At 37.8% G+C, this 27,323-nt stretch overlaps 1 long non-coding RNA gene across 1 annotated transcript; it reads right to left on the bottom strand.

The window, feature by feature from the left end:
* Positions 1-1,646: 1,646 nt before the first annotated feature.
* Positions 1,647-21,741, bottom strand: LOC121675026. Its single transcript, XR_006019937.1, has 3 exons — positions 20,391-21,741; positions 8,213-8,313; positions 1,647-2,043 (listed from the first exon to the last, which is right to left on the bottom strand). It is a non-coding gene; the product is annotated as an uncharacterized LOC121675026 (long non-coding RNA).
* Positions 21,742-27,323: the final 5,582 nt, after the last annotated feature.

The following is a 27,323-nucleotide window of genomic DNA, read 5'->3' as shown; positions in this document are numbered from 1 at the left end:
AGGAACTTTTCACAGTTCTTCCTTTTTAAAAGGTGTCATCATAGAGGCATTTCCAGCTTGTCCAATTGGTCTAGCAACCTGCCCATCAGCTATTGGCTCTGTGCCGGTCACCAAAGTTTCAAGCAGCTGTTTTTTCTTTCTGTTTTTTCCTCTGCCCCTACAAACCAAGGCCCCAAGTTTTGCTAAACCACCACACTCCTGTAAAACACCTGGTTAGCATACACAGGAGGGCTTCTGTGCCAGGGACCAGGGCTGCTCCATGGGGCTGGGAGCAGAAGAGCTGGGCACTGAGGTCAACCTTGGCATAGGCTGGGCTTTCCCTCACCAGGGCATGCAGCATCCCAAGTTGGGTGCCAAAAGACAGGTCCATTAGACAACCTCAGGCTAGGAGCAGCACAGAGGACAAAGGTATACGGCAGGCCTAAAGTCCATCCAGGAAGGAGGCACAACTAAAGCCAAGGATACCTTCACCATATCTCAGGAAGGAAAAGTGTAGCAGTTCTGAGCTTAAATGGTTCCCAGAACCTATGGACAGTGGGCAGGGATCCCAGCTGAGACTGCTCTGTGCAATTCTGGCATCTTGGTGCTTGCCAGCAGTGGTGGGAAGATTGGTCCTTCTCCCTGCGTGTTTGTCCTGAGCTTTCCTCCCACCTCCAGAAAATAAAGGAAATAATTGTCAAAATTATTTTTTGGAATCTGCGGTAATACACATTAGGCCAGACACTTACCTCTCAGGTAGATTAGTTTCTCTAGCTGCCTACCTGAGTATGTCACCTTGTTCATCCGTCAGTCGCCTTCCACCAAAACTGATGGCATCCAAGTGACAAGTCACCATTGACAGGTAAGACTCAAGAGAGGTAAAAAGTTCATATCTCTTTGATTATTCCATCTCTGCACATGGCTACACCTGCTTCTTGCTCCTGGTCTATGGGAACACCAGTCATTTTTAACAAACTTACACTGGCAGCATTCATTCAAAACAAAGAAATACTAATTATACATTCAGACTGGTTTATTATCCATATAAGGTCCTACAGAATGTCTGTGACAGGGAGGGAACATGAATGTGGCAGGGAAGGGACATGACCTTATCACTTCCCAAACAGTAGCTCAAGATCCTCAAAAATAAGCCATCTCCCTTTTACACTGGGATTTTTTATTATTTATTGCTGTGACATAAAACCAGTCTGAGTCCTTATGCTTCACTTGCTGTTTGATTGAACCTACAGCACTTTATGTTTGACTTAAAATTATCTGTGATATTTATGAAAGGGTTTCTTAAATTTCCGCCTTGGGAGATTCACAGGTGAGCTTTAAAAATGCAAAGCAATGTATTTATGTGGCTGAAGTTCAGATGCTAATACTTTCCATACCCTTTACTGAAAGGTCATCTTGATTATTGCCCTAAATTCCAAGGTTAGCTTTTAAGGAAGGAGGACTGCCAAAACATTGGAAGGTATACCAAGAGAAACCAAAATTATCCCTTTCTAACCATTTTTGAGATGATGGTTAACATTTCACTGCCTGAACTTTTAATCTACATTGCAAGAAAAATGCAGCTTGCCTGTAGCATGTGTGCCTTTCCCATGACCACCAAAGCACAGTGAACAGAAGAGGGAGAGACTGATATTTTTTGGTATTTCCTTTATTAAAGAAAATAAGAGGAAACTGGAAATTTCTAGGATCTACTTTGTACTAGAAAATTCTTGGTAAGAGACCCATACAGTAAACTGTGAGGAAGACCCTGCTGGAGGGGGATCAGCCCTTACTCAGTTGCTTGGTTAGTAGGTGGAATCTGGTATTTTATAGCAATGCTGGTGGTGCTGTGTAGAGGGATTCCTTGTGGAACACGGGCATATGATAGCCCAGGACAGTCTGGCCAACCCAGGGTTGCTGAGGAAGAACCCCTGAACTGGCCTCAGGCTGCAGGCAGGCCTGGAAGACACCTGGCAGCAGGCAGCCTTGAAAATCCTTGGCAAAGTTACACACTGGTCGGCTCCCCCGCTGCTTAGAGGCTGTCCCGTGGGAATAGGGCGTGAATCTCTGCAAAGTAGATATAAGTTGGTGTAAGTAAACAATAAAGGGAGAACGATGCTCAAATCCTATCGGTGTTCGTGTCGTTACTCTGGCTGGCTCCCCTGCACTCAGGACCCCCCTGCCAAAGTGCTGTGCACCGTGATAACTCTACACTGTTCTTTATACAGTCCAGTTTCAAAGAAAAAATACTGCCCATGTTCCAGTCCAAATCAAATTTCCCAAGCCTAACTTTGGAGATACAGCAGTGTGCATGCGGCTGTGGTACATGTCAGCTAAAATATTGCTGTGCTGAAGGGCATTAACTTTGCAACAGCTTTGCAGCCTGTTTGACTAGCATGGTGTTTGTTCCACTGATCTAAGTCACTGTGAGCCAACACAGAGAGGAATTTTGTGACTGATGTTCATTTTCTGAGTTTGGGGTGGAAAGAGGGATAGTGAGAATTCCATTTCACCTTCTATGATTGATTGTTTGCCTGTCCTTCTATAAAATCTTTTTATATATATTAGCTAATTTCATTCAAATCTGACAAAGGGGCTGAGGTCTCATCAGGATTCTGTTCCTGATCTCCTGAGAGTTAGAAAATAAAAAAAAATGTTCTTTTCATTCAGATATCAGCCAGCTGATTAAGAGCTTCATGCCTACCCACTGTGAATAATTCTAACCCAATCTCAGCACAGCTCAGGAAAAGATAAATAAGGAACAGGAGAGGAAGCAGAGGATCCTGGGATGAAGCTGAGAAAAGGTGACAACAGGCATCAGAAGGTGACCTGAGATATTTATTTCCTTTAAATGAGAGGAAAGTGACAAGTCACAAATCTGTTGGAAATGCAGCTCCATTAGTTCCCCCACTCAAAACCAGCTTGTTTTCCATGAAATTTCTTACAAAATATTCTCATCACAATTAAGAATTGAATGTCCTTTTCTACAATGTAGCTACATGAAGATTATTTTTATTGAGACTGATTATCTCCTGGTGGAAATGCAAGGGAATTTAACACTGATACTAATTTGTACAGCTGCAATAATGTATGTGGGTTTTTTATGTTCATGATAACTGTTCTTGCTATTAAAACCTTCTGTAAAGATGGATGGAAAGAGTCAGAATGACTAATCTTCCCTCTCTTACTCATTGCAAATGAGAATTGCAGTCAGTTATCTGCTCTAACCTTGTTGTGACAAGGATTGTCACTCAGAGATACACAGATCCTTCTGGATACAGTGCTTTAAACAGAGTCTGCTGAAATCCATGACAACAGTCTCAAAGGTTTTCATACACATCGGTTTTATTAGTGCTCTGGCCTTAAGGCTGAAGATATTTTCTACAATTCCCTTGATTTTGATAATATTAAGAATGTGTAAACAGAATAAAGAGACAATTTTTTAAAAGTATGCTTTTAATACCACTAATGCAGATGTTTCTTGAAATGGTGGGAAAAGCTAAACATAGAGTGGAAAGACTGAAAGACTTCATGCTTTCCCATACAGTATTTTTATACATAGCTGGTAGGATAGAAATTCTGCAATTTTCTCAGGGAAGTTGGAAACTTGAAAAATAGTGCTTTATTTGAATTGCTAATATTTGGAATTAATTGCCCCATGATCCTAGCCGGCAGACTATGTACAGGCACAATTTCTGGGCAGAAAATAAAAATCAAGTATACTCATATCTACAGAACTGGTAATTTTTGTTGTTGTTGTTGTTGTTATTAATTGTCTTGTATGGTTCTTGGAAAGTCTATCCTTTTGCTTACCTAAAATATCTGTACACTTTACACAATATTTACTACCCATATTCTTTACTAAATACAACCATCAAATATTTTCTCATCTGGATAAATATATTGTTAGGCAGCATCTTAAAAATCACAAGTGAAGGAACAAAATGAAACTCTTAAAGGTAACCAGCATTCCCTTGGCAGGTCCGGTATCAGATATAAACTTAAAAAAAAAAATTATTTTAGGTGAATAAATACTTTTAGGTGGCCTTTATAGTCTGTTCATTTTTCATGCAATTTTCATGCAAATTTGTTTTCCTTTTTTTTTTTTTTTTGAGGGGTGGGAGGAGTGATCTGGATATTTGTATTTTTTCTGTAAGATCCTTGAACAGGGGATGGTACCTGTTATTTACAGTAAGCTGTAGCTCACTTGAGATCAATGAAACTCAGGAGCCAATTAACCATAAAATTCTCTAGAAATGATCAAGCATTCAAAATGGTGTAATGTCCTCTTAATTTACAGACCTTTGTGAGGAAATATATATACCCCATTGACCTATGCCTTTTGTGGGGATAGAGAAGGGTATTTTGTGTTTTCAGTTCCCATGCCTGATATGTCCCAGGCAGGATTGAAATATTTGAAGTTTTAACTTACTTTCTGTCTGAGACTCTTAAAACTTTCTTATTCATGTTCTATGTTTTTTGAAACTCCTCCACAGTCCCATGGGATAGGCTGACTCCTTGAAGAACAGCAGCAATAATATTTCAAGTAAAATAAAAACACAAAACATTTTCACAGAGTCACCAGACATCATTATCCCTCTTTTACATATTGTGAAATTACAGCATAGATATTAATGACTAGCCTAAGACCATAAAAATTCAGAGGCTGACTGGAAATAAAGTCTGACTTTTCTCATTGCCAGGCATCTGCCCTTTACAGTGAGCAGTTATTTACATGAATTCAGGTTTGGGTTTTCGTTTATTTTTTTACTGCTAACATGAACATGAGTTGCGTGAGTATAATATGATGTTAAATTCAGTGCGATATATAAAGAAGTAAGAAGTAAGGTTTATTGTTGTGCATGGAAGGAGTTATTACTTTAGAATCAGCCATGCATTGCTCATGGATTGCATATTAGATTCATTTCCAATAGATGAGTGATATTTAATGGAGCTGTTTTACATTAAATGTAGCTTTGGGACGTCTAATGAACAATTACAGCAGACTCCATGGGAATTTTGAGACAGAGAGCAGAAGTAACAGATGCTGCATGCTTGAAAAAGATATTTTAATCAAATATGATTCTCATTGTGCAACAATGGTGAGGCTCATCACAGAAAAAAAACCAAACCATTTTTCTGGCTGGTTAACAGGCAGTATACATAAGTACCAAATATTCATGGTATAATACAGAAAAGTTCTGGATATGCTCTCACATATTTGACCCCCAGATATTATAAACTGCTTTATTCCAGGGAAACTTGGAACTGAGATGCTTTAAGTCAGCTAACAGCATGGATAAATATAACATGCTTCTTTCCTTTTTCTTTCTTTTCCTTTTTCTTTTAGACCTCTACATTCAAGAAAAATAAAACTTTTATGTATATGCAGTTATTTTTTAATTTCATTTCTTGGGGCAGAAAGCACCTGTCTTCTGTAAGCTACACTCACTCTTTAGTTTCTGACTTCACCATCCAAAAGACTGTAGCAGAAGACCAGAAGAGATCAAGTTCTGAGTCATGGGGCTTTATAGAGCAGTGCAACAGTTTGTTTTCACTATTGTGTTTCAGATATATGTTTGAACTTCACTGATCTCAAATGAATCTCAAAGTCTGATAGCAATGACCTTCAATTTTAGTGTAGACTAACAAACTGCTTGCTTTTCTTAGGCTGCTGCCATAAAATACAGCACTTCTCCTGGCAGAAAAATACACTGGCGGCTAATGAGGACACAAACTCTAGGTCTAGACTAGTGCCAGCCAAATAGGCAAATAAGAGCACTAAAACTTTGACTGTCCTATTTCAAATATTTTCCTCTTACAAAGACAATCAAATAAAAATCTGGTGATAAACTATTATTTCTTTTGGTCCTTATCAAAACAGAGGAGGCTTGAGGAAGGTTTTTATCTTCTTTGAGATATTTTTAAAAAGAGCACTACATATATATTACTGAAAGTGTTTTTCATTTGGTTAGGTTAAGAGAAAAAAGAAACACTCAAACTATAAACACACTTCTAAGTTTGTAAATTTTATTTGGTGCACTGGCAATACTTTAAAATGAGTCTTATTTTTATGAGTATGGCTTGCTGCTGTGTGGAAAACTAAATTGTTACTGGAACTGAATAAACACCACATGAATCTTTAAATACAATTTCAAACATACTGTAGTGAGGTAAATAAATCTCATAATTACCATGCAAGATTAGCCATAAAATCCTGTTAGGACACTATTTTATACTCTTACAGAAACCAACACAATCAAAAGCATTTTCAGGGACTTTACGGAAATCTAGTTTCCATAACCATTCTGAGCAATAGGTGAAAAGTGGGTGAAAATAATTTTACATGTGATATTTATATTTAAGACAATGGGCTGGTCTCCAAGAACCATGCAATGTTATGCAAGTGCAATGCTTCTTGAGTTGCACATTGCCCTGGGACACAGGCACTGATACAGAGCTCTCGATGGAAAGTGGCTTTAAAACAACTAACTAATGCAGCAAACTGAGAATTAAGAAAATACATCATTGTGCAGTTTTATGCTTTGTTTCACTCTGGTAGCCACTGAATGATGCCTTCAATGCTGCTACAACATCTTTTCATGAGGAAAAATGGGCAAATGCAGAAAGCTTTCTAAGATTAGAAGTTAATACATGAGAATTATAGAATGGTTTATGTTGCAAGGGACCATAGAGTTTAAGTAGTTCCAACCCCCCTGCCATGGACAGGGAATCTTCCACCAGACCAGGTTTCTCAGAGCCCCATCCAGCCGGGACTTGAACACTTCCAGGGATGGGGCATCCACTGTTTCTCTGGGCAACCTGTTCCAGTGCCTCACCACCCTCACAATAAAGAATTTCTTCCTAGCAGCTGATCTAAACCTGCCCTCTTTCAGTTTGTAGCCATTCCCTCTTGTCTTATCACTGCTTGCCCTTGTAAAAAGTCGCTCTCTAGCCTTACTCTAGGCCCCCTTTATGTGTTAGAAGGCTGGTGTAACTTCTCCCCAGAGCATTCCCTTCTCCAGGCAAAACAGCCTCAACTCTCAGTCTGTTTTCACAGGAGAGGTGTTTCAGCTCTCCTACCATGTTTGTGGCTCTTAATGGGCTTGCTGCAAGAGGCCCATGTCTTTCTTGTGTTGAGGTCCCTAGAGCTGGATGCAGTACTTCCAGGTGGGGTCTCATGAAGACAGAGTAGAGGGACAGAATCACCTCCCTTGATTTGCTGGCTACTCTGCTTTGGACGCAGCCCAGGATGTGATTGGTTTTCTGGGCTGTGACCACACATTGCCAAGACATTGAGCTGCTTGTACTCCAACACACATAAATCTTTCTCCTTGGGTTGCTCTCAGTCCATTCTCTTCCCAGCCTCTACTTGTGCTCTGCATTGCCCCAACCCTTACACTTCGCCTTGCTGAACTTTATGGGTTTTGCACAGGTCTACCTTTCAAGCCTGTCCAGGTCTCTCTGGGTGGCTTCAAGTTCCTTAAATCTCTTATGATTTGTCTTGTGCTCTTCTGAGGAAGTTCAACTATTGCCAAAATATCTGTTGGTATTGACAGCTGAAGTGTTAGAGGCCGTGAAGGGCTGCATCTCTCACAACATTTATTGCAGGTAGCTGCTGTTTGCAGGTTTTTGGCATTCTTCTTTGAGGCACATAATTCTCACGTAGATTTAACAGCGGCTTATGTATTCCTCTTAAAGTAGAGGGAGAAACAGGTGTCTAAAATACTATTCTATTGTTTAATTCTATATTAGCTCTCTAAAATCCCAGCAATCCATGTCCCGCTTTTAAATTAAGTTTGAGCTTCTCTCTGCAAAATTAGCTGTATGTAAAATTTCTTCTAAAAGTTGCTTTGAATGCCAAATGCTGCTATGGTGCTTGTATATCAGAAAGAATTGTATGAACTATTATAATCTGTAATGTAGAGTTACCAAGACCCTTTATTGAGCATTTGAGTTTAATCTCTGTATGCTGTTTACTTTATTACCATTTTAATTTTACTACTTTCAAGAACATTAAGTAATAACAATTACAAATTAAATAAGGTAAGGCTGTTATGACTCATTGACTCAACTTGCAGAGAAGTTAGCTCTTTAACTGGCTCTAAATTTCAAGAAATGTGAAGAATGAGCTCAAAAACAAACATCAAGAGAGATCTTGAGAGGAACTTGCAATTAGAAATATAAACATAAAAGTTAAGCAAAGATTTGATATTTGTAGACAACATGAACTCACAGATGCTTCATAACAGTTGCTCTCCTCACTATGAAAGGTCTTCTGACATCCCACACCCAACATCATGGAGGCACATGTGATATGACCATAATGGACTCATCCTAAAAAATATAGTGGGAGGAAAAGCAAGAAAATTGTGATGCAAAACTTTTTCTGGCTTCACCTTGGAGTGCTGCATTGTAGTCAAAGCTGTAACATGGTGGGACAAAAAGAGTCCTCTGATGGCAGCACAGAATGGGGGCAAATATGTGCAAGGTCCCAAGGCTACTGCTGACAGTGCTAGAGGAAAGGGCTTACATCCCCAATGACAGCTAAAAGGTAAGCCAAAGTAAGACAGAGGTGGCCCAGGTAAGCCAAAATGAGTGGAAATTTGATTATGAGAAAGAAAAGAAGTTGCTTCATGTACCAAAGAATCAGTAGAAACCGATATTGTCCTTGTAGGTATTGTTCTTTCCAGTGATAAAAGGACCTGACAGGACTTACACACATGGGGCTGTAAACATCTTCAGAGGCATTTCCAGAACATCCCCTGCTGCACATGCACATGCCTCCACACACTCACATGTAAAACACCGCCCTTACATTTTCTTTTGACCCCTTCCCATCCCATTAAACAAGCAGCAGTCGGGGTAACACAAGGAGTTTGACTGGCAGAGAAACTCTCAGCTAGCTGTAGCCCAAAAAATTAATTGAAGGGTCCCCCCTCTTGAAATTGTTCCCATTAGACCATTTATTTTATGTTGTCCCCACAGAATTACAAAAATAAACATTTTTATCATTTCTAACATAATCCCATTGCAAATACCACAGAGACAACTGATGCAGTAGCAAAACTGTTCCCTTGACAGTAATTACATAAATATTCCCAGAAAATACTGCTTCCTCATTTTGCAATGATGCTAAATAATGATGCCTTTCCTGAGGAGACCATGAAGACAGCAGAGGAGTATGATAACTAACTAGATATCTAAAGGACAATTGAAAGGAGAAAGAGAGTTATTAAGCTATTCTCTATCTCCATAGAGGGTAGGATAAGAAACAATGGTTTTAAACTGTGGCAAGGGACACTTGGATTAGACATTTAGGAAAAATTCCACAGGCAAATGTAGAATAACATGAGAACAGAGTGCCTGGGGATGTTGTAGAGTTGCTGTCACTTGGGGTTTTTAAGAATAAGAGACAAATATCTGTCAGGAATGACACAGGGTATAGCTTGCTCCTGCTTTGGGGCATGGGGGAAGGACCAGAGGGCTTCCTGGAAGTCCAGTCAAGATGAAGTATTTGGCAATGCCTAAACAGAGGGAGGAAATGTGATGTGTTTAAAATCTATTTCAAAGTATTTGAAATGAGGTTGGGTGAAATCTGGATTTGTTATTTTAATTTGGACTGTAACTGACCTACAAATTATAAAACAAAATAAATCAGCAAATACAATATCCCCTGTCATCTACAATCAGGTTTCAGGTTTTTTTTCAGTTTATTTACTGAATAAAATTCAGTTACAATCAGGTTTCAGGGTTTTTTTCAGTTTATTTACTGAATAAAATTCAGTATGCCTTTTGCAGGAATATGATTTTAATACAGGTTTTCTACATCTGAAGGAACAAATACAACTTTATATAGTTAAATGTGTGTGCTATACTAAATGAATTCCTATCTTTAGAAGCATTTTGCAGTCACAGGGGACAAAACGTGACATTTACTTTGCTTTATGCTCATAGAAGGTAATAAGAAGGATAGATAGTTCAAGTGCTTTTGTAACTATTTCACCTGTAGACTGCTCCCCTGGTTGTTAATGTAAGTGGTTCTCTGACTCATTTGGAATTACTTCACAGTCTTGGATATGTGGATGAAATAGTTTCATTGACACCTGAATTGTAAGCGATGCATTGATCCAAGCACTACTATGAAATGGTTGCAGCTAGCCTTTCAGCAAGCTGGATATTTACAAAAATTGGTTACATAAATGCAAGTTTTTCCCTGGATTTTTTTTTCATTCTCTAAATGCAATGTTTTGAAAAAAGAAAAAAGCTGGTTTTTTACATTAGATCTGGAAAAGAATCAAAGCAATGAATTTAGGTCATCCTTAAATTAGTTGGAAAACCATGTAATCGGTCATAGCACGAGGTTTATTTATATGGAGTATCCATGATACATACATACATATATATATAAAATTCAATATTTATCCTTGGTATGGGCACAACATTTATCTTTGGCTTTACCATACTGTAGCACAAAACCTGACCTACAAAATCTATCCAGACACTGTTTACAGTCTGTTAGCTGTGGTTTTACTCTAGTTACATACTGCTCAGTGGTCACCTTCTATTAAACCTTTGGGGTTTTTAACCCCTTTGCACAGGGGTAGATAGTGGGGTTGGGAAGATGGATGTGGCATGAGCCATTGGGAGAACCTTCGTGTGGTATGACTGAAACTGTCTTTGGAATATGGACGGGGTAAAAAACCACTAAAAAAGGTGCATGAACTGCTACAGTCCTTAGTCCTCTATCTCTTATCTTAGGAGCAAACATGAAGGAGAAGAGAATTTTCTTTTCAAGTCTTTTTTCTTAGCAAATATCTGAAAAGATATCATGCCAGACATGATCTCTTAATTACATCAGTATTGAAACAACCCAGAGGATCTCTGACCACAATGATGCAGTCTTTCTTTTGCCAAGAAAATAGTACAGAGACTAATGAGAATTACTCAGCTGCTTTATCTGAGACATAGGTTCTGTTTCCTGTATGAAAAACAGTGAAGAAAATCCCAGTCAGGTAGCACAAGACAGAAAAAAAGAGTACAGAAGAGAAAAAAATAAGGGCAAAGAGAAAGTAAAGAGGCAAGAAAAGAAGAAAGATATAGAGAAATTAAAGGATAAACGGAAACAGAAGTGTAGAAAGGTAAGGAAGCAGTGGGAGAGGAGAGGAGAGGAGAGGAGAGGAGAGGAGAGGAGAGGAGAGGAGAGGAGAGGAGAGGAGAGGAGAGGAGAGGAGAGGAGAGGAGAGGAGAGGAGAGGAGAGGAGAGGAGAGGAGAGGAGCTCAGGAAGGAAAAGAGAAAAGACAGAAAGATGAATAACAGGGAGATGGAAAGGTGGGAAGGGGTGAAAGAGTGGGACTAAAAGGTCTCTAGTCAAGACAGAGAAAGAAAGTAGGAAAGAGAAACAAAAGAACCTTATTTCAAATTTTCCCTTCTCAGAAATAGAAAAGATTTTCTGTGAAAGAATACCCTGAGCTAAAACATGAGCTTATAGTTGTGTTCATTTAGAGAACCTGTAAAATTTTTATGCAGGAGAACAGTCAACCATCACAGTGTCTTGGAAAACTACCAGTTTCTCAGGTGATAAATGACATTATCGGTAATCACTTCAGGAGAGCTCAGCTCAGTGGTAATAACTGAGTACACACTTTTAATATGGAGTAATCATTACATTTTGGGAAGGTGAGTGAAAAATTTTCTACCAAGAAAATATACCCCTTAATTCCACTCTCCAACCAACATCAGATCCCTCTTATAATGGACAGACACACGCTAGCTTGAGATCACTTGCAATTATCCTGCATCTTAACAGTAGAGAATGAACACAAGCAAAGGGCTTCTGCAGAATATATGAATTCTGAAAATAAGACCATGGAAAAACAAGTACTTCTGATTTAGGGTTTTTTAGATTTGTTTAGGGATGGGAATTAATCTGTGCTATTTGGCACTTCCTTTGCATCAGCTTTGCCAAAGTTATTATTTCTACCAGCCATCTTCTCGACACCATTTAAGTGTCTCTCAAACATGTTGTTAATCCAGACTGATATACTACAAACACATCTCAATTTTCCTATTTTGCTCGAAGCCTGCCTCAGCAAGTACTTGTTGTGCCTAGAGTATATAGTTCTTTGGCAGGTTCTAGTACTCAGGTCGATTGTAGTATGCTCACAAATCTCAGAAATCCTTCAGGATACTGCTAAACCCGTCAAACTTGAGGAAATCCTATAGCTACATAAACAGAGAAAGCACAGATGCTTGTAAAATTACCGAAGAACAGCATCTGTCATGGAAGTAATTCCTAATAGTGAGATTATGTGAGGAATGAGACAACTCTTGGTTCTTAATTAAAATAATTAAGAACAATTTATTAAAAGAACAATCAGAAAAAAAAAATTGCAAGTACAAAAGAATTACAAAGCCAAAAAAAAAAAACCACAACACAACACGGGTCTGCAGTGATTAGAGACCTTGTTGGCTGAACTGGTTCAAAAGTCCCAAAGCAGAGACCGTACAACGCTGGGGTGACTTCAGCTAGCCCAAAGTCAGAATGGTTAAACTGCCTTTTGAAAGAGGTAGAGGCCTGTGCTCCCAGCACTAGACTTCACCAGCAGCTATTCTGAGATGAAAATGGCCCCTCCGAGCTGGTGGCCAGCAGTTTTATAGAGTCTGGGTCCTGCCCATGACCGCCCACTGTCCAGCCCCCATGGTCCTGGATGATTGGTGGTGTCTTGAGGTGAGGTAATCTCAGGCTGCCAATGGCTTGCTGTTATCTAGGGGAAAGATGTCATTGGCTCCAAAGGCAGGAAAAGTCCTCATTAATATTCCAGATTGCCATGATGCTGAGTTGCAGGCGAACAGCCGGGTTCTAAAAATAGCTCCCTGTCAGTTAGAAGGTCTCCTTTTTGGCAAAGCTTAAAACTCACTCAAAACTTACAAAGGTTAAGAACACTTGGTAAAAGGTTTAAAACTGGGCTGTAAGTATTTCAGAGAACTCTTAAAAACAGGGTAATTAACTTGGACACATACAGGAATTAAGACATTGTGGGTTTTTACACTTTTTAGGGACTAAAGAAGGGAACAAACTTGTGGAACTTAATATTAACAAAGGATTTTTAACAAGGAATTATGTAGAACACTTTAATCAACTAATCGGGAGTAACTTTGGAACTTAATAACTCTCAACTGGGTTGATGGGTAATTTGAATAAACAATAATTAAACAATTAACAATTAAAAGGTGAAAACACTTAATATGCTGAGGCCAACACGCCATTTCATATATATGACAATTATTCTTTTTTCCACCTTATATAAAGCAAAATATTATCACTACATGAAATACCATTGAGATGCACACACTTTGTGTCATGATGTGTCTGCATTTCAATGAAAACATGCTTTCAGATAATTAAGAAAGGGATATTTGCATGTTTTACCTGTTTTACAATTTTTATTGTTGTGGTGGATATATAAAAGAACTCTTTATATTTTCACAATCATTGTTTAACTCTACAATGTAGCCTAGGTTTGGAAACCACATATTATACTTACTGCTTACTTAAGCATTGCCAATGCTCCTTGAAGTCATTTTTTCCAAGAAGGTTGGTTGTTTTCAAAGAAGCAATTTTGCTACTCTGACTATGCAATTCATTGTCTTTTCAGAACAATTTGAAATATGTTTTCATAAAATGAAGGACTGATGCTCACATTAGGATTTAACCCCATAGGTAGATATAGCAATATAGCAATGATTACTGATAATTTGAGCAGCCATAATTTTTTAAAAACCCCTGAAATTAGTGAATGGCATGTTGTGATGACAAAGTGATCTATTTGACAGATATAACCCACTTGTTGCATAGTTGTTTTGCTCTTCATGCTTGTTTCCATACACTTAAATACTTGCCACTATTGGATAAATATTAATTTTGCCTCTTCTTTTCCTGACTTAATGCAAAAGAAGATTAGAAGAAATGTCTGGAAGAAAGAACTGTAGAAATGAAGAAAAGTGCTATTTTCTAACTAAGAAGACTAACATCTATCAAAACATGCAGGCCTTGTTCTGCTTCCATTAGCTGTAAGGGATACCTATTAGTAAATTAGCACCACTATTTGGCTGGTTTTTTCCAACTCCAAGGTCTCTTAATTCAATATGAACACAGTACACAAAATCCTTGCTGGTTGTTCAGTATAATCCCTTCCATTTGTACACCTCCTCTCCAAACTTTCCTCAGTGGTTGTTCATGTAGGGTACAGGTGGACCTGGTAGCATAACCTCCTGCAAGATGGGCATTGATTTGCTTCAAACCTTGGTAAACACTGAAATTAGAGAGAAAAAGGCTTAGCAGATTGATGGAGCTTTGCTGAGCAAAGGGAGACAAGACTCATGAATAGATATTAAATTGAGCTATAGTATCAACATAGAAAACGAGGTGAGAGACCTATTAAAATCTCTCCAAATCATAAAAAAGATCTAGCTGAGCATATGATGTGATGTGCATGTGAAATAGGGATCTGCTTGTCTATATAGAGAGGCTCTTTTTGATCCCTTGCTGCCTGAAGAGTTTGAAGGCTTTTTCCCTGTGTGCATGCTCTCCACACAAACCTCTCTGGGTGCCAGGCCAACAGCAGGAATACTGTCTGGATACAGAGTCCAGTGGAGCTGATGTGCCTTGAGCAGAGGAGGCTAAAATAAGAGAAAAATTATCTTAGTAGCAGCCATGTATTTCACAAAGTACCCCTTGCTTCTGTTCAGTACAAACACTTATCCTTTTGATTTATACTAAAATGGAGCAAGATGTACAGGAAACAGACAACTGTGATGTTGATGTCATTAGTATTACAGAGATATTTACTGGTGCTTGATTTTTTAGTTCAATGGAAATAAGAGATAATGTCAATGAAAATCTGTGAGTTACAGTATATTTTCATGTGTAGCTATAAAAGGCACCTGTTTTCTTAAACAACTTTACTTGAGGAATAAAATATAGCTTTTGAATATTCTGACCCCTAAGCAGTGAAAGCAAAACACTTTCATGCTTGTGAAGCATCACATAGTACATCTTGCCATTTTTGTATTTGTCCTTAGGCATCACTATGGCCGGTGCTAGAGACAAGATATTGCATTAGATGTGCATTTGTTCTGATTCACTACTGATGTATGTCCTTATGTCATGTTGGCATTCCTAACTTTGAACATCTGAACTGTGAAAAAGCAGAGGAAAATTTTGAAGAAATGCAAAGAATTTTTCCGTTGCTTTTTGACCTGCCTTACCAACGTGTTTTTGTTTTTCTTTCTAAAATGTGAATAGTGCAAAAGATGATCTATTTTTGTGATTCTAACAGCATATTTTGCCTGTCAACTGTATTTCCTACGTCTTAATAGCATGTAGAAAAAAAAAATTAGTTATTTTTCACTAAACCAATTTATTTGTTCCTAAACTATTACTTCTTAATACAATAGTAATTATTCTTTCAGACTGTTTATATAGTTCTGTAGTTCTACAAACTTCATTAGATATAATAGTAATGAGCTGACTTAGGCCTTAAGGTTCAGTTTTATCTCCAGCATAACATGTAGCTTTAGATAATTTTATATAGTGTGGGTGGTCTTAGTTCTATGTAAAAAATCGCCATTTCATATCCTTTTTTCTTAAAAATAATATTTTGTACATTCTCCCAGCTCTAAGAAAGACAATTCTGAATTTATCCTGAGGTTCTTATATAGGTCCCAGTGCTGAAATGTCAGTTACTGTCAAGTAGCATTAGCATAAAAATGGAAAATTTCTAATGCAAACTACTTTTTGGCAGATGATTGGTGGACAAGGAAAAGGCAGTTTTTTCTTCAGTGAGGGATATAGTCATCATAGATATAAATATCATAGATATTTAATCTCCCACACATTTTGATTGATAGCTTTTTACAATTACATCGAGTCAGAAAACACAGCCAGTAAGTATTTCTTAATAGCCTGGAAATTCTTTTGCAAATAGAGGAGTTCTCGCTATAGAAAACAACTCTCCCACCCCAAACTGGCCCATCAACATCCTGTGTACAACGAAAATCCATTTTTAAACTTTCAAGAAGCAAAACACTCTCTGATTACTTTTCTCCTTCCACTTACTTGTGCCTGTTTATCCTACCTTGAGCACATTTGCTCTTGCACAGCTCCATCTGCTCTAAGATTCTGCTTGTCTTAACGTGCTTTCTATAGTGACTACCAACACTACTTCTCTAAGAATTTTTGTTTTTTCTTATTTAGCAGAGTAGGGAAACTATGAGTTGAGAAAATGGTGGGCAGATTAAGAGATCTGAGCTTTCTGCTCATGAGGAATTTGGTTAGGCTTGCACAATGTGTCATTCCCATTGCTTAGGCCTGGCAAGTTACAGGTAACAGGTTTGGAAATATGTTTTTTTCTTCTTTACTTCATGTGCACTTAATTTCCAGGAATCTTTAGTGATCTGGTTCTGTGTGAATCCTTCTGCCTGTCCTGAGATTTCTAAAACACCAGGGACTCTCTCTCAAATATCTCCTTACTGTGCTGGATATGAGACTGAAACAATCATACTCTTATGTCAATAACATACAGTTCTGCAAAATCTCAAAAAATTTATTACACAATCAGATGCTGATTCATCCTTCTCTTGCTTTTGAAACTGTGTTTGCTATAAAAATCACATTGCAGCAAGCATAGAATATTAATCTAGTCCTTCTTTACTGTATTCAGTTTCATCTGTGTAGCTGTGAGGATTGTGGGCAGGATGATATTCTCTTTGGCAGGGATTTCATCAACAGATGCTGCTATCCAAAGTGCTTGAGAGCATAAGGGAAATTGAAGGAAGGAGATGGGGGCAAACCTAGCTGCCCATAGGGCTCACATTTGACACAAGTCATTCTGTAGGCATCAACACACCCAGTGTAGTGCATATCCCCTGATCCTTCTGGACACAAACTGAGAGGAGCACACAGACAGGTCTGACATCACATCTTGGGTGCTCCCCTCACCAGGAGTCCATATTCCCTATCTTCTTGTGCGATCCTCATGGGAGCTTTTTGGAGAAGAGCTGGGCCAGATATACCTGTTCTGAATGTTTCCTGGTCACTTCTGTAGGCAGTTCCAGGTCAGAAGGAAAACTTTACTTCATGTGTAGCACAAAGAGGTGAAGCTGCCTGAGGATGCTCCTGAGAACACTTCTGAAACTGATAGCACCAGGGTAAGGCTGAATTTGAAAGCGATGCCCCTGCTCTTCTTCAGCAAATTTGTGAGGGATCACAAGTCCATAGATTGTAGTCTTACATGTTAAATAGAGCCTCTTCAACAGCAACGAAATGAGAAGTCTTAGAAATGAAAAATGTGATTACCTAAGACTGTCCTAATCTAAACAGGGAGAGGTCGTTTATACCTTAGCACCTTACCTTCTTTACCTTAGTGCCAAAATCCAAAAAAGAAAGTGACAGGATTAATAGAAGACTTTAATAGAAGTCACAGTATGAGACTTTATTCATCTTTTCTTTGATGATGTCTAAAAGACTGAAATATTATTTATTTCACATACATATTTTTGGAAGCTCTTTAATTGCTGCCAGAATTTCTCACTGAAACTTGGCTTGGAAAACAGAGTAACTGCTTTGCCAGCAAGCAGTCATAAATAATGCTTATACAGTGATGCTAGAACCCAGTAGATATTGTTATCGATTACATGATTGCCTTTTAAGAATTCCAAATGCAGACAATCACAATTCCTTTATTAAGCTGAGGTTACTCGAAGTCCTCATTGCAATTAATTTCTATTTAAGATTTGTTATACAAGGAGAACTAATAACTTCTCTGGTACATTTAAATCATCACTGAAATTTTTATTGTTGTGCACCAATATTTTAATAATAACAATAAAATGAATAGTTATTCCTTCAGCAGAAATAATATTTAACAATACAGAATGATTGGAGAAAATTAATAGAGCAACTGTGCTTTCTTTCATAAAGCAAGATAAATAGGCAAGACACCACTGGTAACAGTGGCTGTGTTCTCTTTAGTTAGTATTTCCAAAGATTGTCCAGGATTAAAATCTTTTTTAAAGCATGTGTAGATATGCTTTGGCTCTCCAAGAGTGATGGAGGTATTTACATTCTTCTCCTGTGTAGGCTTTAACTACTTTTACCTAATGTTGAATTCATCTCCATGCTGTTTGTAGATTTGATTCTAAGATACTGCAAAGAGTGGCAAAGAGTTAGAGATGAGACAGAAAAATATTGCAGTGGGAATGCACACTCTGTGACTAATTGGTCTTACATGTGAACTCTCTAAGGCATCCCTGTAATTACACTGGAGATGAACCTCTGGATCTCCCTGAAGGGGTTCTCAGGCTTCCCATGAGGGAGGCAGCAGCCCACTGGCTTTTTGTCATGTGGCCTGCATTGCATTTTGCATTGCTATCTGGATAAGCACGTACTATACATTGAATCCTAACTATTTAGAAATAATGAGAAGCTCAGGGCCAATCTAGCAGTGCTGATATGAGCAAAAGGTTAGTTTAAGAGCACTGATGCAACTGGTAGACTTCTGAGTAACTAGGTGGTGTAAATTAGATTATATTCAATATATATTGCTATATAACTAGGTTTAAGACTGAAAGAGGAAGTGTTTTTGACAGAGCTTATTCAGCTGTTCTTGGAAGCCTGTATGAAATGGCAGCATGACTATTTTGCATCAAGAGAGAACTAGATGTAATTTAGAAAGAAAAAGGAATAAATATGTCACTTTGATTTTTTTTTCTTGGCTCCATATTGTTCTCTTGGGTAATGCATTTCACTTTTGCTGTTCCTTCAGGAATAGCAAGCAACCGAGGTCAGGATTTAAATTTGCCTAAATACTTTCAGAATGCTTTTCTACCTCCAAAAGGGTAAGTGTACCAGGATACTTTTACTTATAAATGAATGTATATTAGTCAGGTCTCTTGTTTCTTCTGCCTCATACCTTACACAGACAACCTGCAATTCCAATAAAAAAGAAAATTTTTATTTGCTCTTTAAATAGATTTAGTCACTGTTAATGAAAAAAATAAAGGTAGTGAGAGGTAATTAGACATAGAAAAAAAGGCAGTAGCAACATATTTAGAAAGCATGCCAAAATATAATAATGCATTATTTCCAGTGTAAGTATGTGTGGAATAGCTACTGATTTATAAATGAAACTGTCAAAAATATGGTGTAGTGCTCACTGGCAATAGTTACATTCCATCTAGCAAGGGGATGAACGTGATCATTAGCAATTAAATACAACTCCCTGAACATAAAAATGAAACCCTGTTTAAAGGTACTGGCCAAGTGAAATGAATGAAAAAATCCCAAGTGATCTCTGTTATCACTCAGTAGGCTTCAGACCTGATATATGTCTGAAAACTGCATTCTTTCACCCCCACCCTCCAGCTGCTTAGGGGGACATATCACCTGAGCAGCACAAACACAGCATTTCACAGAGGATGTCAAAGAAAAAGAAATATCTCCCAAAGTCTGCAAGAAAATGTGGAAACCTATAGAAAAAAACATAATAGTACATGTTTTTCTATCATGTCAGAAAAGAAATAGAGTAAGAATATCACACATTTTAGCATGTGACATCTGCCAATTACCTCCATATCATGAAAGGGAATTTTTAGCATTGTCAAAAAACAATCATGTTCTTTCTATCATCTTTGAAACATCCCATTTTCATTCTCTTCCTTTCTGTGCTCCTCCTTCTCTGTCTTTCATTTCTCTGCAGCTAAAGAAAGAGCTAGGAAATAAATAATGTATGAGAAAGGGGAAAAAAAAAGGAATTAGGGTTTATTTATAAGGAACAATAGCTTAATTCATGAAGCAATCTTTAAAATGCCTGAGCCTTGCAGTTGGTGGTGAGGGTAAAACCTTATCAGGGTTAGGCATAGAGCCAATATAATAAAGATTCCAGAAGTGAGCCATCAATAAAAGAGGATTTTAAGACTCAGAAACTTGCTGGGCTTGCTTTTCTCCTTTAGGCAAGCCTCCCCTTTTCTACCTTAGCCTGACTCTTCCAGTATCTCTAACCCACATAAATCCCTGCTCCAGCTCCCTTTTCTGTGTGCTTTGAGGCTTCCACATGGAGGATATCCTATTGACACTACACCCAGTATGCCAGCCTGCCAAACATTAGCCATGTAAGGAAGGCTGGCTCCCTTTCCTTTGTTGGTCACTTACATAAAAGCAAAGAGCAAGTGGATGCAAAAGCTGTGTGTTCAGTGGACACGCATTAAAGGGTGACATACTGCAATATTTTGTGTGGCTCATGTAGATTTCTTTGCTCCATGAATCCAGTATTACTTTATCAAATACAAATACATCCCTTACAGCCACTGAACCCCTTCCTTGAGGGAAAATGACTCAGCATGTCTGACTCACCTGTTGGGATATGCCAGAGCCAGGTGCTCACCACACCCCAGCTTTTCCTCTCCATCCCCCAGCAACAGCTCCCTATTTGTACAAACCAAGGGGGAATGGTGTCAAGAATCAATTAGTGGGGAATTTCTGAATGCAGAGTTACTTGTTGCCTAGCAGCAGCCCAGCAAGCTGGGCTTGACTTTGATTCATTTAACCCCTAACTAACCTGGGTTGACAGATTATTTTTCATCATCACCTTCCAGTGCTCTCTCAGTCAGTCTGGAGGGATGAAATGCCTGGAATATTCTCTGCTGTTTTCAGGTGGGTCGTTGCCTCCATTCAGTTGACCAAAATGTAGAGTGGATAGAATTTGTGGTGCTTCATTTCAGAAATCCTGCAGAAGACTTTCCATGATACCAAGCCTCCTTTTTGAAAGTAAGGAGCAGGACTGAAACTCCTCTGTGTTCCAGAGCTGGGCACTGGCCATCCAGATCATCTCACAGCCACAGACTGGGATGGACATGGCTTCAGGAGGACAGGCAGAGTCTCACCAAGGCTCAGAAAACATTGAGTTATACTTCTGCTGAAAATTCATGTCTCAATCTCTGTTCTTCTTCCTTAATAATTAATTCAGCAGAGAGAAAAAGATTGTTCATTTGCATAACTAAATTTTTCAGTCACAGCAATCAGCCTATTAATAGAAACCCATCTATTTTTCTGTCTATCAACTTACATAAAACACTGTGTTGTCTTTTAAGACATGATATTTTGAAGGTCAGTAGCCCATGAACAACAGATTTAGAGGCAGAGAAATAGCTTGATCCTCAAATTCAGAATACACTAAACTAGACTTTATAAATAATATATATCAGTCATGGAGAATAAGTTTGTGCTTCACTTTTCAGCACTACATTAGCAAGAGGACATAATAGATATTCACAATAACATCAATACCAAATGGGGAAAAAATTGCAAGGAAATTTTTAAAAGCCACTGTGTTATGACTTTATAATGAAATCAGTGCTCTTTAGTCAAGGTACTAGGCTGCCATGCTAAAACATTTTAGTAATCAATGCAATGGATTTGTGCCAAAAAGACCAGGTACATCACTTCTATTCACAAGCTGTCTGGAGATGAACATCTCTTGAATGATCTATTATCTTCACCCATTTTAGGACTTCAAACAGAAATGTTTCCATTATGACTCCATTTTCAATTACAGTTTTTAATAGTCACCTGTTCTACCAGAATTTCCATGCTTATTACTTTCCTAAAGATGTTTTAGTGACATGGAAAAAACTCTGAGCATTTCCTGTTCAGAGGTTTGAAGAAATTTCCATACTATACAAATTACAATTTTTCTCAATGTATGCTTGGTTACTATCTTTCACAAGATGACATCTCCTCTCTCTTCATTTTCACCTCCAGCAATCCTATTTAGCTGCAGCTCTGTGTACAAGAGATCTGCTCCTATTTGGCTCAAATACATAGTAGGTTATACTGAAAAGATGACATTCCACATAGGGAAGCACTTCCAAAAGCTACTCTGGACTCTTCACAAAAGAGTAGATGAAGGCTGGCTTCATCTGGCCAGATGAAACCAGCCTCTTTCCTTATTCCTGCACATCACAACCTGTCTCCTCATCCCTTCAAAGCCAAGGATTTATTTGGGTCTTTGCTATGTTCAGTCTGGCTTGCACACAAGGTGACAGACAACAGCAAAACTAACAGGATATATGTAGGAAGACAGGCCAAAGCCAGAGAGTTGAAATCTGAAATGTGTCAGGAACACAGCCCTGCCTGGGGGAATTTTTTAGGGGAAATAAACACAATGCAAAAGCAATTGAAAAAAATAACTGCTGAACGTGCCCTGAAGGACTCTAATATGAATTTAAATTAATAAAGTCTGAAAAGCCTTTATGTAAAAAGCTTGATAAGATGACTGCCACTATTTAAGGCTATTTCTTTAGAAGAGCAAAATCAATTCACTGTTCCATGACAGCAGGCTGAAGTCAAATAAAAATAACAGAGTGAAAGAAGTTCAAAGGAAATGGGTACAGTCTATTTGGTCCAGGCATCAGAAGACTTATTTAAACACTTGGGAACAGACACTCCAAATGATTTTCTAAAATCTCTGTCATGACATTGATCAGTCCACTTTCCCACCAATGCATATAACTTTCAGCAGTGAAACAGAGACCATTTTTGCTGTAGTCTTTTGCTTTTGATAATAAGGAATGAAACTCTGAAACCAGAATACATTTTCTTGAACGAAAATGACGACACAATTTGGACACAGCAAAGTCTGGTGCTTAGTGAAAATAAGATTAAAGGTAAGAAGTCAAGACTTATTCAAGTGGCTTAACTTGTCATACGCATTACTCATACCTATACCAAACAGAATGACAAAATGAAATTATTTAACACTCCATTTATTGAGCTCTTTCCAAAGGACACCTGTCTTGATGAATCGTGACAGCACCTTCCCCAGTCAGATACTCTGAACAGTCAAGTACTACTGCAACTTGAGCAGCCCTGTGAGGGCACCCAGGGGCTCAGCGTGGTGCCAGCACAAACCCCAGTATGGCATCCTCCAGCTCTCACTGGGGAGTTTCTGAAAACCAGTGGTAATTAAATGAACAAAACCCTCCCTGGTTTACTTCCCCAGGTACAGAATGGGAACAGTGTTTAATACCAGTTTGACAGGGTTATTTGCATTAGTTCACAGACATTAGTGTAATGAAACCATAGCAATCTAGATAGAAATCTGTTTCTGTTCAGTCTTTTTAAACAACTTATAGAGATGAATTTAAATAGTGAAGTCTATTTCTAGCTGTTAACATGTTGGAAACATGTCACATTTGTCCTTTGCCCACATGACTGAGGTAAGACACTTATACTGTTTCCAACTTAGCCATAGACTCAGTGATAATTTGAGCCATAGACTCAAATACTTTCATTTTCCACTTTTTTCTTCCCTCCCTCATACAAAGGGGATAACACTATTTACAAGAACATGGTTGTGAGGATTTATTCATTAATAACTGCATATAGTTTGAGAACTTGGAAGTATTACATAAAATGCAAAGTGCTACCTAATCCCACTTCATTCTTCAGTTTGCTGCCACAACTTCCTGCAGCAGTTTTGAAAAAAGCTCTCCATGCCTTAGTGCAACCCTGCATTAGTGAAATAAGACACCCAGATTTTTTCCCCACCCCAACAGAGATTCTTTTATCCTCCATTCATAAATGTCCCCAGATTTGTTTTGCATAACTTTCCTCACAGATGCATTTCCTGCTTTTGAGTCACTCTGTGTATTTCAGAAATGTTTTGAAACTGCAAATCCAAAGAGGCATTTTTAATTAGAAATTTTATTTTTTAACTTAGAAGATTGGTTCCATGTTTTGCTAGTTTCCGAACTGTGTTGTATATTTGGCTTTAAAATATATGCTTTGATGAGTTCATTCTTGTTGATAGGGAAACAAACGTTGTTTTAAGTCTAATATGAGAATGAATTAATTTGTTTTTTAGATGCCATTGGTTTGAGTAGCAACTGTTAAAGAAGTAAAATCTGTCCTGCCAATCTACAAATGTTGCATAAGTTAGATGCTTATTTTATTTTTCCTGTTGTGAGGGCTATGTTGCTCCACTAATATAGGTGATTGCAATAGACATATTTTTTTTTAGTTAGCCATAGTAAGCCAATTAGAAAATTAGATTGCCAGACAACATAAGAGTAAAAAGCCAGCAAAAAAAGTTAGGTGTTGATGATATTTATTTTCATGTCTTTGCAAAATCTTTCCTATGGATTTGTATCTACAGCACACAATTTTGCTCCATCAATATATTTTTGATTTGAATGTGTGGAATTACACCCACTCTTTCTGAGTCATCTTTAAATCTAAGCAGTATTAATTTCAGCTAACTTGAGGGGGACATGTGCTTATTAATGAGGCCCAAGTGCTTGCACTAAGTAACAAGTTAGCAAGAAACTTCATTCTTTTCAAGAGCTCTGGGGTCCTGGTAAGCATTTCCTACATATTCAGTTAGTAATAAAATCTTCAATTAGGGAAAAAAAAATAGTGTGCACTGAAATGTAAATGCTTTTAGCAGTGAAAAGGAACAATTTCATGCCAGCCTGCATCAAAAAGAAGCTCTTGGTTTCTTCTCTTTTAGAGCTTTACATTTTCAGTGAAGGCCTGAAATGTTAGACACAGGGTTACATTATTTGTTTTTCACTAATGTTTCACTACCCTGTAGCCTTGGCCATCTCACTAGGAAAAGGAACAGTTGTATTTCACATTTACACACCATTTTTCTTCACCAAAACGCTTCTCAGCCTGTATGCATTTTAGATCTGGAGTCAAATATTAAGGGCATTCTGATGAAATCAACTATTAGTGTATTCACTTTCCCTGTAGTAAAATAAGTGTTGACTTCTCAACAGAACTTTCAAAGGGTATGTTTCTGGCTTTTATGCATAACTTAACCCAGGAAGAAGGAAAGAATAGAACAGAATAAAGTTTAAAGATCTGCTGAGTATGCTTGGTAAGGAACGTCCCATATTAGGTTAGCTTAGATGTGTATTTGTCCTAATTAATGAGGTCAGGATAAACATAATGAGATTTCTGCTCAACATGTTAAAGTTTGGAGAAGTTGCCTGAACAAGATGATAACTTTGGCATGTGGCAGCCATATAGGACTGAGACCCGAGGGTGTGCAGAGACCAAGGGCAAGTTTTTTCAAGGGTTGGTCTGTATGAATATTTATCTGTTTTATAATCAGATAATTGTGGCATTGATACTGAAAGACTTAGTCCCACAGGACAAACACAGACCCTGCTTCTACTGACTACACTGACCATTCAGTGTCTTCAGCACTTTACAGACCCACAAGCTAGACAGGCAGCAGAAAAATGTGATGGAAGTATAAAAATCAAATGGGAAAATAATTTGAAATAGATGATGATCAATACAGGTTTTAATGCATGTATGAAGTTGATACTCAGCCAAGTGGCTTTTTCACACTTATACTATTCAATCTACAGTTTCATAATATTGCATCCTTCTTAATACGTACATCAATAAACTGTAATAAGAAATGTGGTAAAATGTTTGAACTCTCAAGTTAAGTTCTTAGCTTTTAAAATTTATATCCTTGAGAGACAGTGTCTACAGCTATTTCTTTTCACATTTTTGTATGGGTCTTTGAGCTTGATAAGGGTCTTTGCAAAATGAAAATTAGAATCATAAGTGATTGTCTCTATATACTGGGTAGTTGAAATGCTTTTAAAGCAAAGATATGGTTGTTTAAAGTGAAATTAGAAGGGTTTTGAGAATTTAGAGTTAATTTCATTTGGTTTTGAGTTGGGTTTTATTTGGCTGATTCAGTGACATGAATGAAATTTTACTTCAGAGCTCCAGCTGAACTAGAAAGGTTTCCAGGAGAGTTAGTGACTCACAGGATGCCTCTACAATAAATAATTTGGTTTAACACCCAAGATAAAGCTTTAAAAATTAATTTCCATCTGGTCATGATATGTCCTGGAAGTAGGCTACAGAGTGTGCAAGTGGGAAGCAAGTTATCTATTAGAGGATTAATGAATCATATGGTAATAATGCATAGCAGTACTTAAGCTGTAATAAAATTTGCAAACACCTCACATATTTTTAGTTTCTATCATAACACTTATAAGGAGTAAATGTGGGTTGAATACCACTTCCACCTTACAGGATGGAAGAGCAAGAAAGAAAGACTCTGGTAGTTTGTCAGGCAGTAAAATTGCAGTTAAAACTCAGGGTTCTCACATATTCTAACCATAACTGCTTGCACTGGAACATGAACAGCTAAATTTCTTTTAACAACTAGTCCATTTCTGGGGGTTTTCAGAGAAAATAAGACAGCAGTTTTGATTCAGTGTAAACTTGTTTGTCACTGCCTAGCTAGCCTGACCTGTATGAGGTGCAGCAAACTTGTATCTTAACAAGATATGACCTTTGATATTAAAAGCATCTGGAATCCTCTTCCTGTTCTTAAATGGTAAGCTCATCAGATGCAGTCCTTTGAATTTTGAATTTTTTTCACCATGGCAACCCCAGGAACAGTTAGGGGGTATGTTCTAACCATTCCCATTGAGGCAAAACTTTCCCCTCATGTAGCATATTTTCTGAAATCATGTGGGACCATAATATGTAAGGAAGTTGAAATTTTTTAATCTCTAAACTGTTCAATATTATTTAATAGGAGCAATCAATATAGTTTAACAGACTTTGAGTCAATTTGGTATACAAATAAAGAAAAAAATAGTTCGATACAAATAACTGATTTCCAAGAAACTGTGCAAGATTTATTACTGGAAAGAGTTTACACTGAAAAGTAACAGTTTAATTGAAAATAGCATAGTTGGACTAAGCAACGACTTCTTTTTTTCAAGTGAATAGTTAAATAATTGGATAGTTAAATCAAGCTAACAAATAAAACACAGAGTTTGTTCGTCTTCCCAGTCACTCCATTTTGAAAATTAATAAGGAAGAAAGAGATTGGAAAGTTGTAGTGATGTTTCAAATTTATGCTTGCAGATTCAGGTCAGTCACTCCATACTGGCAATGCCTTTTTCATAAGCTGACTGTCTTCATTATTTGAACAAACTACCTGTGATATATAGAGATTGGTTAAAATACAGAAATAGATAAGCTGCATATAGAGCCAGGCTGAAATAACTGTTGATCTTTAGTGAAAGAGTTTGTTTGCATGGTTTAAAAAAACCCCACAAATATTTCATAGAGCAATAAGCCTGAGCAGCGTTCCTTCAAACACATGCATTGTCATGGCTGGGCTTGGATTTTATTCCTGTTTCAGAATTCCAGAAAGCCCCTATACATATCATTTGTATGTATACAACATCAACATATTGATGGTGTAAAAAGCAAGAGGAGTACACCCTTGTACCTGCA

Source organism: Corvus kubaryi, unplaced genomic scaffold (genome assembly GCF_017639235.1).
Source record: "Corvus kubaryi isolate FWS band 111438036 unplaced genomic scaffold, C.kubaryi_AGA036_p1.0 71, whole genome shotgun sequence".
Taxonomy (NCBI): Eukaryota; Metazoa; Chordata; class Aves; order Passeriformes; family Corvidae; genus Corvus; species Corvus kubaryi.
The sequence above is the reverse complement of the archived record's forward strand: the minus strand, read 5'-3'. Positions and strand labels throughout refer to the sequence as shown.